This window comes from Anomalospiza imberbis, chromosome 2 (genome assembly GCF_031753505.1).
Source record: "Anomalospiza imberbis isolate Cuckoo-Finch-1a 21T00152 chromosome 2, ASM3175350v1, whole genome shotgun sequence".
Taxonomy (NCBI): domain Eukaryota; kingdom Metazoa; phylum Chordata; class Aves; order Passeriformes; family Viduidae; genus Anomalospiza; species Anomalospiza imberbis.
This window is the reverse complement of record NC_089682.1, coordinates 40,068,610-40,081,464: the sequence shown is the minus strand read 5'-3', so window position 1 is coordinate 40,081,464 and position 12,855 is coordinate 40,068,610. Positions and strand designations below refer to the sequence as shown.

The following is a 12,855-nucleotide window of genomic DNA, read 5'->3' as shown; positions in this document are numbered from 1 at the left end:
CCGTCTCCTAACTTAATGGAAAAGCAGCTTATGAATGGAATAATGTCAGCTTGAGGTGGCGAGCAAAGAGTAAAAAACTACCGTGATAAATCTTTTATTTAGGGGTGGGGAGCGCGAAGCGGAAAGGAAAAGCAGAGCGCTGTTTTGGCTGGTATTACTTTGCCGCCTTCTATTGTTAAACTTTCCAAGGGTAGAGCCAGCTGATGAAATAAATAGGTTAGCCCTGCCTGGGCTCCAGGTGAGGCGCACTGGCGGATTTCCAGAGTCCCTCAACGCCTCGCTCGGCGCTGGCGAGCGGAGGAAGGGAGGGAAAGGAGGGAGGCGGGCTGGGAACGCGGGGCGGCGGCGGCGCGGCCCCGACCCAGCCCGCGCCGCCTCCGCCCATCTCCGCCGAGCCGCGCAGGTGGGGCGGCAGCATCCCTCCGGCAGCTCCGTCCTCTTGCCCAGCTGCCCGGAGGGAGGGTTTGCAAGAAGCCGAGCGACGTCTGGGGAAATGCTGGGGGTTTCCTTATGAACACCGGCCCCTCCCCCTCCCCTTTGGGTGTGCTCTGCAACGTTTCTTGTGGTTTCGAGTTTAAGTATTGGATGGGGAGCTGTAAATTACCATCTCGGGGAAGTACTGTTTAGCAGGGCGAGAACTTCAGTGCTAGGGCAAATTGCCTTTCGGAGTAGGGGTGGGCGCTGTGCTGCTGCGCAGGCCGTGGATGCACTAGAGCACCTCAAGCACACGGCTAGGAGCGAGCATCCAGCTCTACAGAGGGTGTGCTGGCCCCTAATGCTCGACAGCCCGGCTGGCATCGGCTATTCGCAGCGCTAAGCAGTCCTTTACGTTTGAGGTGAACGCAGTGTCTGGGACCCTGGATGTTTTTGCCTGTCGGTCAGAGCAAACTTTTTTCCAAGAAGCTGTTCACAGCATTTACTGTGTCAGTCCCGAGGCAAGGACTCTGGGTTATTGTTTGCAGTCACAGAATGCTTTGGGTGTTTCTCCACCACCCCCTAGCAAGAAAGGAGGCAAAACAGAAGAGGGACAGATTCAAGTGCAGTTTTACCTTGGGTGCATGATATGGTCTGCAGTTAAATCTTAGGTTTTGTCAGTCGATAAGAACATTTCTACATAATGTATGCACATGCTAAAAGGAGAAGTTTTAACTGTGAAAGGATTTAATAGAACATTTGTGTCTGTCAGTGCAGTCATAGTTCTGAAGGGATTTTATGTTTTGCTTTATTTTTCTTGCTGTAACAAAAGATCCTTAACTTTAAGGCCACTGATATTGGAGGTATCTGTGTACAAACCGCAAACATCAGGTTATAGAAATGTAATTATTAGTAAGTGTTTAAAATTGTATGTAGCTAGAAGGAATACAATTAAAGTGCTCAGTGGAAGTGACAGAGTGAATCAGAGGAGCTTGGTGTTACAGAATGTAATTAAAGTACCAGTCTGTTTGGAGATATATGAAACAAATGCAATTAACCAGCTTGCTGGAACGACAGGAGCACGACATAATTTATTCGAGTTTTGTCACGGGGAACACATGTAGAACGTTTGTTCTGGTTTAGCCTTATGCGGGTGGGGCGGTGCAGGTGAAGCACACAGCTGATTTAGAGCCGGACCATTAGGAAAAAATGGCCAAGCAGCTCCCGGAATGTATGTGATACTCCCCTTTGTGGGAAGATATTGCAGAGACTGTCAAGTTTGCCTGCATTAACAACTCTCTGAACTAAATAAATAAAGAGCTTTATGGATAGCACATCATGACCAAGTAGATATAAGCTGTTATTGTCGAAATGACTAACGAGTAGCTTTGAAGAAATACTGGCAGGCAAGCTTGGCACACAGTGCTTTTGTCTCTTTAGAAGCATAGTAATTACAATCACATCTTAGGCTGACATATACCACTAGTTGCTTTGAAAAGAACTCTATCAGCATCAGCACCATTTGTGATGCTTTAGTTTAAGAATAAAAGACAAAACCCAACAGACTCCTTGTTTATAAGTCCTTGGTTTGTTTTCTGTGTTTGAAAGTTACCTCTTAGTGCATTTCTGGGTTTGAGGGGGTTTTGTTGTTAGGCTTGGCTGTGTGTTTTTGTTTTTATTCTTGGCAAGAGGTCCAGACATGGACACTGTAGCATTTGAGGCATATTAACCATCCTTTTCCCTCTGAGTTTCATTTTATTTAGTAGTTGAAAAGCGGTATAGATCAAAATGATAATGTTTTTCTTCTAAAGTTATTTTTGCTGTCCGTGGTTTTAGAACACCTCAAAATTACACAGCTCAATGAAAGTGGCAGAAAACATTTGCTACATACACATATGTAGATTTTAGGGGTTTTATTATTGTGCTTTTGATTTTCCTGTAACCCTGCCCATACTCTTGCACTCTGATAAGTGAATAACTTCCATTATCTTTTTCTTTAGCTATCAGTCTTGGTTATTGTTCTTGACACAAAGCAAACAAAGAAAACATCAAACACAAAAAATCCCAAATACCAAAACACACACGGAACTCCCCCAAACAAACAACAGAACACCCCACTAGACAGAGTGTGCACCATAAAGTAAGCCACTAGCTACTGGAATTAAAGGAGGTAATTACATGTGGATTTTTAATAGTGTTCAATTGATTGTTCTTTCATTGTTCTGTGTTTTGTTATCCTTTTTCCAATAATTAATAAAGTTTTAAAGAACAAGTATTAAAAGGCAACAACTGATGTGAGCACAGGTATTGGTGAGCCAGACCCTGGCCTGGTAGGACTCATAAATACTTTGAATGAAAATGACAACTGTTTATGTCAGAGCTGGCTTTTAGTCCCTTGAAAACTGCAAGTGTGATGCTCTTGAACGGGAGAAGGTGTTAAAGATATATGAGAATAATTCTGAAGAAACAGCCTTTTATCACCATATTAATATATTTCAAAAGCAGTTCTTAATGAAGAGTGTGCATCTGAAATGGTGTGGTGGCTGAAACATTCTATATTTTTTTTTCCTTTTTATTTTTTAAAAATTAATTTTATTTCTTCATGCCAATGAGCTACACATCTGTGGCCTTGTCCAGGTCCCTGTTGCCTGTTGGAGAACATGGCTTACATACAAAGCTGGAGTATATTGTTCCAGGGAATATTTGAGCTGACAGGGTCTTGATCTCTCATGTGAGTTTTGCTGTTGATGGATAACCTTTGCTTCTGTGGAATGTGTGCATTTTAATGCCTTAAGAGTAAGATTCTGGAGAGTTTGCAGTTTTGTTTCTGTTACCTTGTTTTTCCATAGGACCCAATTCTGCAGAGCATTTAAGTGCTTCCATCTCTTAGCCACAGTCTTGCTGAAGTTAATAAGAATTTAAACACATGTTCCAAGTTAATCATAGGCTTTAAAACTTTGCTTAGTAGGGATGAATTTATGCCTATGATGGCAGGTTTTGCTGAATTGGTCTTAAGATTTTGCTTTCTTTACTTCCTGTCTTGTAAGTCACCATTGTAACAAGTTGTTTTTATGTGCAGAAGATAAGCAATGAGGGAACCTTGTCATTGTACTTCCAGAGATGGATTTGCTTAAAAAGTTAAATCATAATCCAGGTTCTTTGTGGCTTTCTTTCTTGGTTTGTGTCTTTGCTAATTTGGAGCACTGCAAAAGGTCTGATACTCCACAAATCTTCCTGAAAAGTTGAAATTAGGGGGTTTTAAGCCTTCATCTGAGTTGCACTGACTTCAATAATCCTTCCATTGGCAACTCTGTAATGATGAGATGGATATTGCTCAGGGAAATTGAGTTTTAGCAATGCAGGCTAAAGTTATGCAACCTTAAAAGCAGACAAAAGAATTAAACTACATTTTTAAGGATGCATAAAAAGTATCAAAGAGATGTGCCAAAAAGTGTGATGAGAGGAAAAGGAGGCTTTGGCTGGTCTGTCCAGTCAACTCCATTTGCAGGAGTCTCTTTTCCATAGCAATGCTATGTGGGCTCATAGCCCTGAATACGAGATGTGCTCTGTCCACTGCTGAACCATTTAGTGGAAATTACTGAAGAGTATGCAATGGCTTTTTAGCCATTTGTTACCCTTGAATTACTATTCAAATATTGATCCGGGCTAAATAGATTGCTAACAGGTTCTGTGCATTCTGTTTCAGCCACCTAAGAGGACACTGCTGTCAGGTTTTATCTGTTATCTCAGCTGGCATGGCAGAGCTCGGTCTTCCCGTGGCTGCCATCTGGCTCACACTTCTCACACCAGCCTTGGGGAGGATACTTAGTGATCATATTGATGCGGTTTCTTGCCAAGAGACACCATTACTGGTGTGCTTTTCTACCTTTCCGTAGAAATCTCTTTATTTCACAAGAAGAAGGCAGAAGAAAGCAAGTACTTGCTCTTGCCAAATAAATAAATGTGTTGCCTTTTTGGTTTCTTACATGTAATTGAATTTCTAAAGTACCCTTTTATTGTTGCCTGAGGATTCTTGTACTTATGTTTTGACAGTACACATGCCTTGTATGTTCAAAACAATTTGTTCTGGTACGTGGACTGGTACAGGATCTGATCCTAAATAATTTCTTCAGAGAGAATGTTAAAGATATCTTTTATGCAGCATAGTTGGGTGGACTGTTAGATATGAGATCTTTGAATGCAAAATATTTGTATAGAAATAGAGATTGGCAGATGTGTATTTTAGTGTCACCATCTTTACTCTCACAACTGACTTCTGTTATAAATTGTGGACAGCAATTGAACAATTGAAATTATAGATTCAGAAATAAGATTGAGTTTAGTGTTGTCCTCATCTCAAACCTATTCCTTAACAAAATAACTGGTAATCACCCATGGTTAATAACTTTTTTTGTTATAGTGGATAATTAAATGAGGCCCATTAATTTAGGTCCTGATTCTGCACCACTGAAATCTGTATGAGTTTTGCTGTTGAGTTCACAGAACACTGAGAAAGCAGGCAATGTTAGCTTACTGCCATTGTAATCTTGCCACAAGATGAAGGTGGCTTCTTGTTACATCCAACACTACAACAACTACAAAACTACTAGAGAGTACAAGTGTGTATTGATGCCTCAGTTCTGCTCACTCCTTTCTACAGTGCTCTTTTTACTAGAGCAGAGTTGCCCTTTGTAACAAAAAAGCTAATTCTTGTGCTATGTCATGTAGGTACACAGTTTGTGGTAATTGGGAGTGGGGCTGTGGCCCAGCCCCATCCCCAATGGGCTACAGCTGTGAGAAGCAGGTGAACAGCATTGAAAGCAATAGGACATGGAGTGCCCTGGTGCACTGACCAGTTACAAAGGGAACAGAGGGCACACAGATGCAATGCATGGACATGAGGGGTATAAAAGGTTGGGCTAAAGAACAAGAGGGGCAGACACTTGCAGCCTTCTGAAGTGGTGTGGCTCTGTATGGGCAGAGACCTGAAGCCTTCTGATGTAGTATGGTGTTACTCTGTATGGGTTGAAGCTTTCTGAAATTGTATGATGATGCTCTGTGTATCATGGCCATCTCAACTGCAGCATATGCTGTGATGATGTTGTGTATGTAAAGATACACCAAAAGATTTTTCAAGCCAAAATTTCATGAAGTAAAAAATGGCTTTTTAATTCCATCTCTGCAGCTTATCTTGGCATTGCTTCCATGGAAGAGATTGAAGATGTTCTCTTAATTTTATTGAAGTAATAGCCTTCATCAATGAATACATGAGCAACAATGACAAACTAGTAGTACCCATGTAAGAACTTGCTGATACTTAAATTGAGCCACTGTGTTCTGATGGCCAAGGCTTACTGAAGTTCATCTCTGGGTTCTGGGCAAAAATGAAGTGAGGCTATTCATCTGAATGTTGTTCTGGCAGAAGTAACTTGTGCATGTGCATTGAACTTTAAGCTCTTTACCACTCTTCTCCCAGTCATTTTTGATTTTTTTTTTCTGAGCATTTTTTTTCTTTAAACTAACTAACTAATAATTATTATCTGCAGATCCCCGAGTTAATGCATCTGTTTAACTGGGTTGTGAGAGAGCTTTTTGGTTATGTACTAGATAGGTTGGCAAACATTATTCCTTGTTGCTTGTTTGTGTTGCTGTTTCTACCAGGAACTGTCGTTTCTCTGGCTTGCTGATAACTGAAGGTCACCCTTATCTAGTGATTCCAGTGTGTATTTTGTAACCCATCGAGATCATGTGCATGCAGGTGCTATTGCAGACTTCTAATGCTGGTATTTGTCATGCTTGTGGGGATACTCCTTCAGTTCTACCTCCCTGAGTGATGACTGGAAGAACACAAGGTATCTTTGGGTTAATTCCTCATCATTTTCAGTTGCTCAGTGCACAAGCACAAGACACTATTCCAAGCTTGGTTTGGAGCATCCTTAGTGATATATGGTATTTGCTTGCAGAATTACCCTTGTCAGTGAGTCTTCATTGTGCCACTTCAGTTCCAGCAGAATTCTTCAGTCTGATGACAGTGAAGGACCTGCCATTGTGCTACGTTATACTATGTTATATCCTGCTTTTACTTTCTCTCATCACTTCTCCTTATATTAGTTTGGAGAACAGTTTATTTGGTCTGATATATGGAAATGAACTGGTGGGACAAGTGGGGATGCCAGGAGCTAAGTATGGTCTCACTCATTAGAGACTACCTAGATGGTTGTGCCACCCTGTCTATTGCAGCATATGGTCTTTTCATTTGTATTTAGGCATTGCCTCTATAGCTTCAGTGCAGTGTGCCAAGGAGAGAAGAGCATCTCTGTGATGTGACTGTCATAAATGCAGATTGGACAAATAAGTAAGGAATTAATGGCCAGCAGCAAGTTGTAAAACACAGCGAGCTGTGGTTCACTCATATTAATCGCTTGCCATTGATTACAAGAGAAACTGAGTGGAAAAAATTTAACCTTTTAAAACCAAAATGTCAGGTAACTGACATCAGTCAACTTATTCCTCATTCATAGTGAATGGAGGGGCAATTCATGCCAGCATACCAGAGGTACTTTTTTTACTGCTGGGAAAATGTCAAGAGTTAAAAAGCAGTTGTGAAAAGTATTCACTGCTGGAGGAGCTCTATAATCATGGGTTCTCAGTCTGTCATTCTGTGCAGTTTTCAAGGTCCATATGTCATGTAGCCCAGATGACTTCATCCTGGCAAATGGAATGGCCAGTTTTAACAGTTTATTTTATCCAGAAGAGAATTCTGCAACTAAATGATGGACAACAGTTAATTTCAGTATTACGAAAAATTCAAATGGCATTGAAAAGCTGTTGGACCGAACTAGTTGGAAACGTGTATTTTCTTCACTTGGCTTGCCTTTCCCTAGAGAACTTGATCTCTTTGGGACTGTCACTCCATAGTAGAAGCCTGCGGGTGAAGGATATGTGGGTGTGTCCTCCTTCTCACTTTCCGGAGTATATTATGTCACCTTTGAGACCTGGAGATGCTTATTGTTCCTGCATGTACGGTAGCACTGCCCCACTCTGACAGTTTCCTGGAGGGAGAAATTACACTGTAAGCTGGGAGAAAGAGTGGAATAGTAGCCTGGTTCCAGGTCCATGGCTTGATGAAGAGAGATAGCCAACGCAGGAGCTGGGTTAGATGGTGTAGGGAATGAACAGGGAGCAAAGCACCTCTGTCATGCTTACCAGGGGAGTTCTGGTCCTTGGACACTTCAGGGTTGTTTCATACTCAAAATGTTTAGGCTTTTATCATTGCTATGTCAATTGTACATCACTTATCCATGAAGTGAGTAAACTTTTCTGTTAAAATGTTTTAGTTCAGGTTTGTTTGGAGTGGCTTTGAGAAAACACTTATTTGTAGTTTGATGCAGTGAACCAAGGTCTGAGCTGGCTTTAACCTGATGCACTGCACAAGTGCTGTGATAAATTGGCTGGAGCTTTTTGTATATGTTTTTTTATGATACGTAAGAAGAATTCAGAGGACTGACTAAAATGGTTGGTTTGCGTCAAGGCAACAGCTATTAAACAAAGGACTTCCAGTGGGAAAAAAATTAACTATCAGAAATACTGAAGGCTGCTTTTTATCCTTGATCTATGCATCTGCTCTGTCACCAAACTGGATTTTAAATTATAATGCTTTGGTTTTAAACTAGTCAATGTGACTTGGATATTCAGATGTATGTCCGAATTACAAAATTCTGTGTTTGTTTTTTTTTTTTTTTTTCTCCTGCTTGAACTTGTTTCATCATCTTAAATTGTACAGTGTAGTCTTTGCCAAATGAGATCAGACAATGTGTTCTGTAACTTGTAAATCCTATCTATGGGGTAAAACCTCAGCATTTAGAATAGGAGGATCCTATGATAAAATTGTCTTTCAGTGCTGTTGTGTTTAAATCCCTAAGAATAGTTTTCTCTGTGTATAGATCTAAAAAAAAAAAACAAAACTAAAACAACTGTACAGAAAGATCATTAGAAGTGTGTATAGATATGTTTAGAAACTGTAAGGTATAGAATTTATGTCCCTGAAAACAAAACTCTAAACAGTAGTAGGAACTGTTAAAGCACTGAATTAAAGGAAAATGAAATGTGGCGAGTAGGCAAACAGATATTTAATTAAATATGAATCAGTGAAACCAGAACTGCTTATTATTGTTATTTACTGACTCTTTTTTGACAACTGCTCAATTTAGAATCAAATGCAAAAGAACATATGTCTGTCTTTGTATGACCCCAAATAGCTCTGTCCCCTCATTCAGCAAACAACATGCCTTTTTTTCCCCAAGTGATTTTTGGTTGCTAGGAGAAGTGCAATGGTCTGCCCTGCTCTTATCCAGCAGTAAAACTGAAAAGTGTATTGAGGTAAAGAGAGGGGCAAAGCACAGTGCAGGCCATGAATCACAACTTGTCTCTAATATGTCCACTTTGTTCCCACTTTTCTTTGAGATCTTTTGTTTTTACTAATGGTGTCTCTTTCCAGCTGATCTCTTGAAGCCATTCAGAAAGTAAAAAAAGAAAACTGTGCTGTTAAGAGTCCACTCAGAGGAACAAAAAAAGGAGGGGGAGACCTTGAGACTTATTCATGGAGGCACAGTGGTAGCAATGCACAACTCAATGAATGGCTCCAGTCAGCTGCTGTTAAACCTGGGTGATTGATACCTTCTGGTTTTTGCTAGAGCTAGAAAAGCGTGCACAAAGTCTTCATAGTGCTCCTGCCAGTTGTAATGCAAGATACTGAAGTTGTTTACAAACAATTTCAAACAGCAGAATATTCAGTGTTCTTGAAGCATTCAAGCAATGTTGCATTATGTGTGTTAAAATCAGGAAGGATTGTTAATAATTGTGGTACTCTTGTTCTAGTTTGTGAAGCCCTTTATTCACTTTTGAAATCATGCTTTTTCAAATAATTGTGTGCTGTGGCAAGAATCACTTGAACATCACTTCCTATAGTGATCTAAAAGTGGCCTTATCTAAATGTCATTGGCTACTTTTAAACCTTGTCCATTAGAAATGGTTGCATGTGATGATGTAACAGGTACAAATTATTTGGCAATATTGTCTAATTGACAGACTATCAAAATAATGAGAATTATGGCAGATTTCACTTGAAACTGATTGCAGGATGAATGCATAGACAATATATTCTTTCCTCAAGTGCTTAAAGAAACTTAGCCTGGAGAGCAGTCTTAAAGCAATAATTACATCTCTAAAGAAAGATTGCTGAAGAGGTTTAGTGTGAGTCCTGTGGATGAGGAAACTGAATGTGTGGCTCCAGAGATCTGTGATTTAGGCTGTGGAAACAGCTGACTGCCTGTGGACAGGACAGGCCCCTGTATCATTGCTTACCAGGAGTAAATGGTGAGTGGCCAAGGGTCTCATTGCCAATGTAAAATGTTGTGTTGACTCAATTTAGTGACATGCAGATAATAGAGAAATTCAGTGATGATGTACTTGGAAAAATAGTGCAGCAACTTGTAAAGATTTGTTATTCCCATAGGGACAAAATAGGTTTCACCCATATTTTCAAGGCTGTTGGGTGACCTGGCAGTACTGGATTGAGTCTCAATGTAATTTGATGAAATTTGTGTCTGTTTAGGTCAGGGCTGAATTTGCCCCCAGGGAAAAATGAAGATGGAAGAGTTGTAAGTTAAATTACAGGGAACTGGCTTTATCTTACAGGCTGCTAATGGGGGTAGGGGTGTGTGTGGTTCTTTTGTGTGTGGTGGGTTTTTTATTTTTCTTCCTGATCCACACAGACTCTGGGAGTAGTTTAAATACCATCCAAAGTACAGTTGAGTTTTCAGTTACTTCCATGAAAGCTGCAAGTACTGAAACCAAGAATTTTCCCTCCATAAATCACAGCAGATAAAGCACTGTTGTGTTTCTTCCTGCTGAGTTCTTCTTCCTGCTGAGACCTGCACGGGAAACCGACGTGGTTTTGTTGCTGAATGTGGATGTTGGTTAATGAATTTGGATTAGCTATTAATCTGCTAATATAAAGGATGTGCCCAGTACCACTTAGCAACTCCATGGCAGAAGGTATAGCGAGATTTGGTCTCCAAGAACACAGCTGATGGTGGGAGAGGTGTACAGTAGTTTATAGTTGAGGAAGAAGGGTGACTTGAACTGTTTCTGCTGCTGCTACATCTGTTTGTATGACATCTAAAACAAGGCAACTTTTGAGATCCAGGATGATCAAAATGGAAGAATCACAGACCATTAAATATGCCTTCTAGTAATAATTTTCCTTCCTGTTACTTGACAGTCCTACCACACTGAATTACGAAGGAGAAGGGAGGTAGAGGGCGATTCAGCACTGCTGGTTTGGGACAGGGCTTGTGGGGGGAGCAGGCACTGCTGCGCTGAAGCATTGAGCAATGCCTGTCCTTCCGTGTCCTGCCCCTTAGTCCTAAGGTATGTGCTTCTGGGAGTCTAAATACATGCTTGGGAAGGAGACAGGAAAGAAGTGGTAGCAGTTGGCTTATCTGAAATTAGACAAAACCTCTTGTAAATGGTGACGTTTAGCTGAATGTCTTTCCTGTTGCTTTTCCTTTTTTGTGCAACTCAACATATTGAAGGAAGGACCATTCTCCAGAGATCTTGTCTGTTCCTCAGAGCCCAATGCCTTTGTAGAATAAACTTCGTTCAGATGAAGTAGCTTACATCTATTTAAATAAGGAGCAGTTTATAGCTATGATTTTGAAGTGGAGAAGCAAGCAAGTAAGGAAGGCAGGTTTGCATTCACTTTTCCGTTCATATGAGACAAATCTATGACCATTTCTTACACTTTCTTTCTCCCCTCCTTCTAAGTCTGTTTCCTAGCATTTTGCTGTGATGAAAGATGTGTGACTTTCTTGTCAAGTTTCAAATGTGTAATCTCTTCACTCTCAGTGCTTTACATTTTTAATTGTTAGAACATTTTCCTCTGCATAGGTCAGAAAATGAGAAATGTCTTAGCTCACTACACAGACATCAGTGGAGTTGAAACTTCTAAATTTATTCTAGGTCAGGGAGAAAAATGTGCTCTTGTGTTTTCATTTGCATTACCTGAGCTCTTCATCTGCTCCATCTTTTGTGTTTTATTCATGTGACTTGCCTCCTTATATTTCATAGTTGAAGAGTTTGTTCTATCTTCTTTTCTTGCCAATTGCTTTAGTTTATTTTCCATCTCCTTTTCTCTTCTGTTCATTCTCCTCTGGCTGCTGCTTTCTAACCATGTTTTTGAATATGAAGAATTAAAGGACAGCAAGGGTTGGAGAGAGGGAAAGCAGTGTTGGTGAAGGAAGTAGTATTATAAGAAACTTTGTCCTTTGGCAGGGTTACTTGGTGAATTCTCTGCATAGATTATGTTCTGTGGAGGCATAATATTCTGTCATGCGTAACTAGTGCCTTGACGAAATTAAAATAAATTAAAATAAACTTGAAAAGTTTACATGTGCAAGCCAAACTTTATGTCAAGTTGGAAAGAGGTACCTTCCTGAAAATTAAACTGTGTCTTATGTCTTCCAATTACTTTTAAAACATACAAGTTTCTCCTCTGTCATGGAGAATACTCAGTCTAGTGAGAACTACAGATAACTATGTTTTTACATTATTTGTTAAGTTTCCTATTCTTGCAAATGGTTGAACTTTATCCATTTATGAAATATTGAGACATAGAAGGATAATAAACTTTAAGTATCAACGGCTGTTTTTTTTAATATTCTACAAAGTTGTAAGGAAAAAAAATAACATTAAAAGGTAAAAGACACTGGCTAGGCATAAACTTATTAGTAACAACATTTGAGTAAATTATTGTGCTGATACAACTCTTGAAATAATTGGTATATTTGAGGACTTGATTTCTGTTATGCTTATATAATCTATACATGATACATGTGTATAAGAGAAGAGGAGACTGAAGGGAGACCTCATTGGAGTGGTCAACATCCTCTTGAGGGGAAGTGGACCAGCAGACATTGATCTCTGTGACCAGCGACAGGACCCAAGGGAATGGCCTGAAGCTGTGTCAGGGGAGGTTTAGGTTGGATATCAGGGAAAAAGGCTCTTTATCCAGAGGGTGGCTGGGCACTGGAACAGGCTTCCCAGGGCAATGGTCACAGCAGCAGCCTGACAGAGCTCAAGAAGCTTTTGGACAACCCTCTCAGGCACATGGTGGGGTTCTTGGGGCTGTGCAGTTTACTTTCTTATATATAAGCCTCTTTATAAATTGGTATTATATTTAGGAAAATAAACTGTGATGGACTTTGGTGATCCTTTTGGGTCCCTTCCAACTCAGAATATTCTGTGATTCTATGAAAATGCAGTAAGTATTAAATGTGTACTATACAAAATACCTTGTGAGAGAATTCTCTTAATTTACTAGGTAAGCTGGGTGAAATATTTCTATGTCAAAGTTTGTTTGGTTTTTTTTTTTTTTTTTAT

At 40.1% G+C, this 12,855-nt stretch overlaps 1 protein-coding gene across 21 annotated transcripts in view; it reads left to right on the top strand.

Annotated features, from left to right (window-relative positions):
• ROBO2 (roundabout guidance receptor 2) overlaps positions 1-12,855 on the top strand; it is a 1,029,216-nt gene that overhangs the window by 588,666 nt on the left and 427,695 nt on the right. The gene's annotated exons all lie outside the window — the stretch shown is intronic.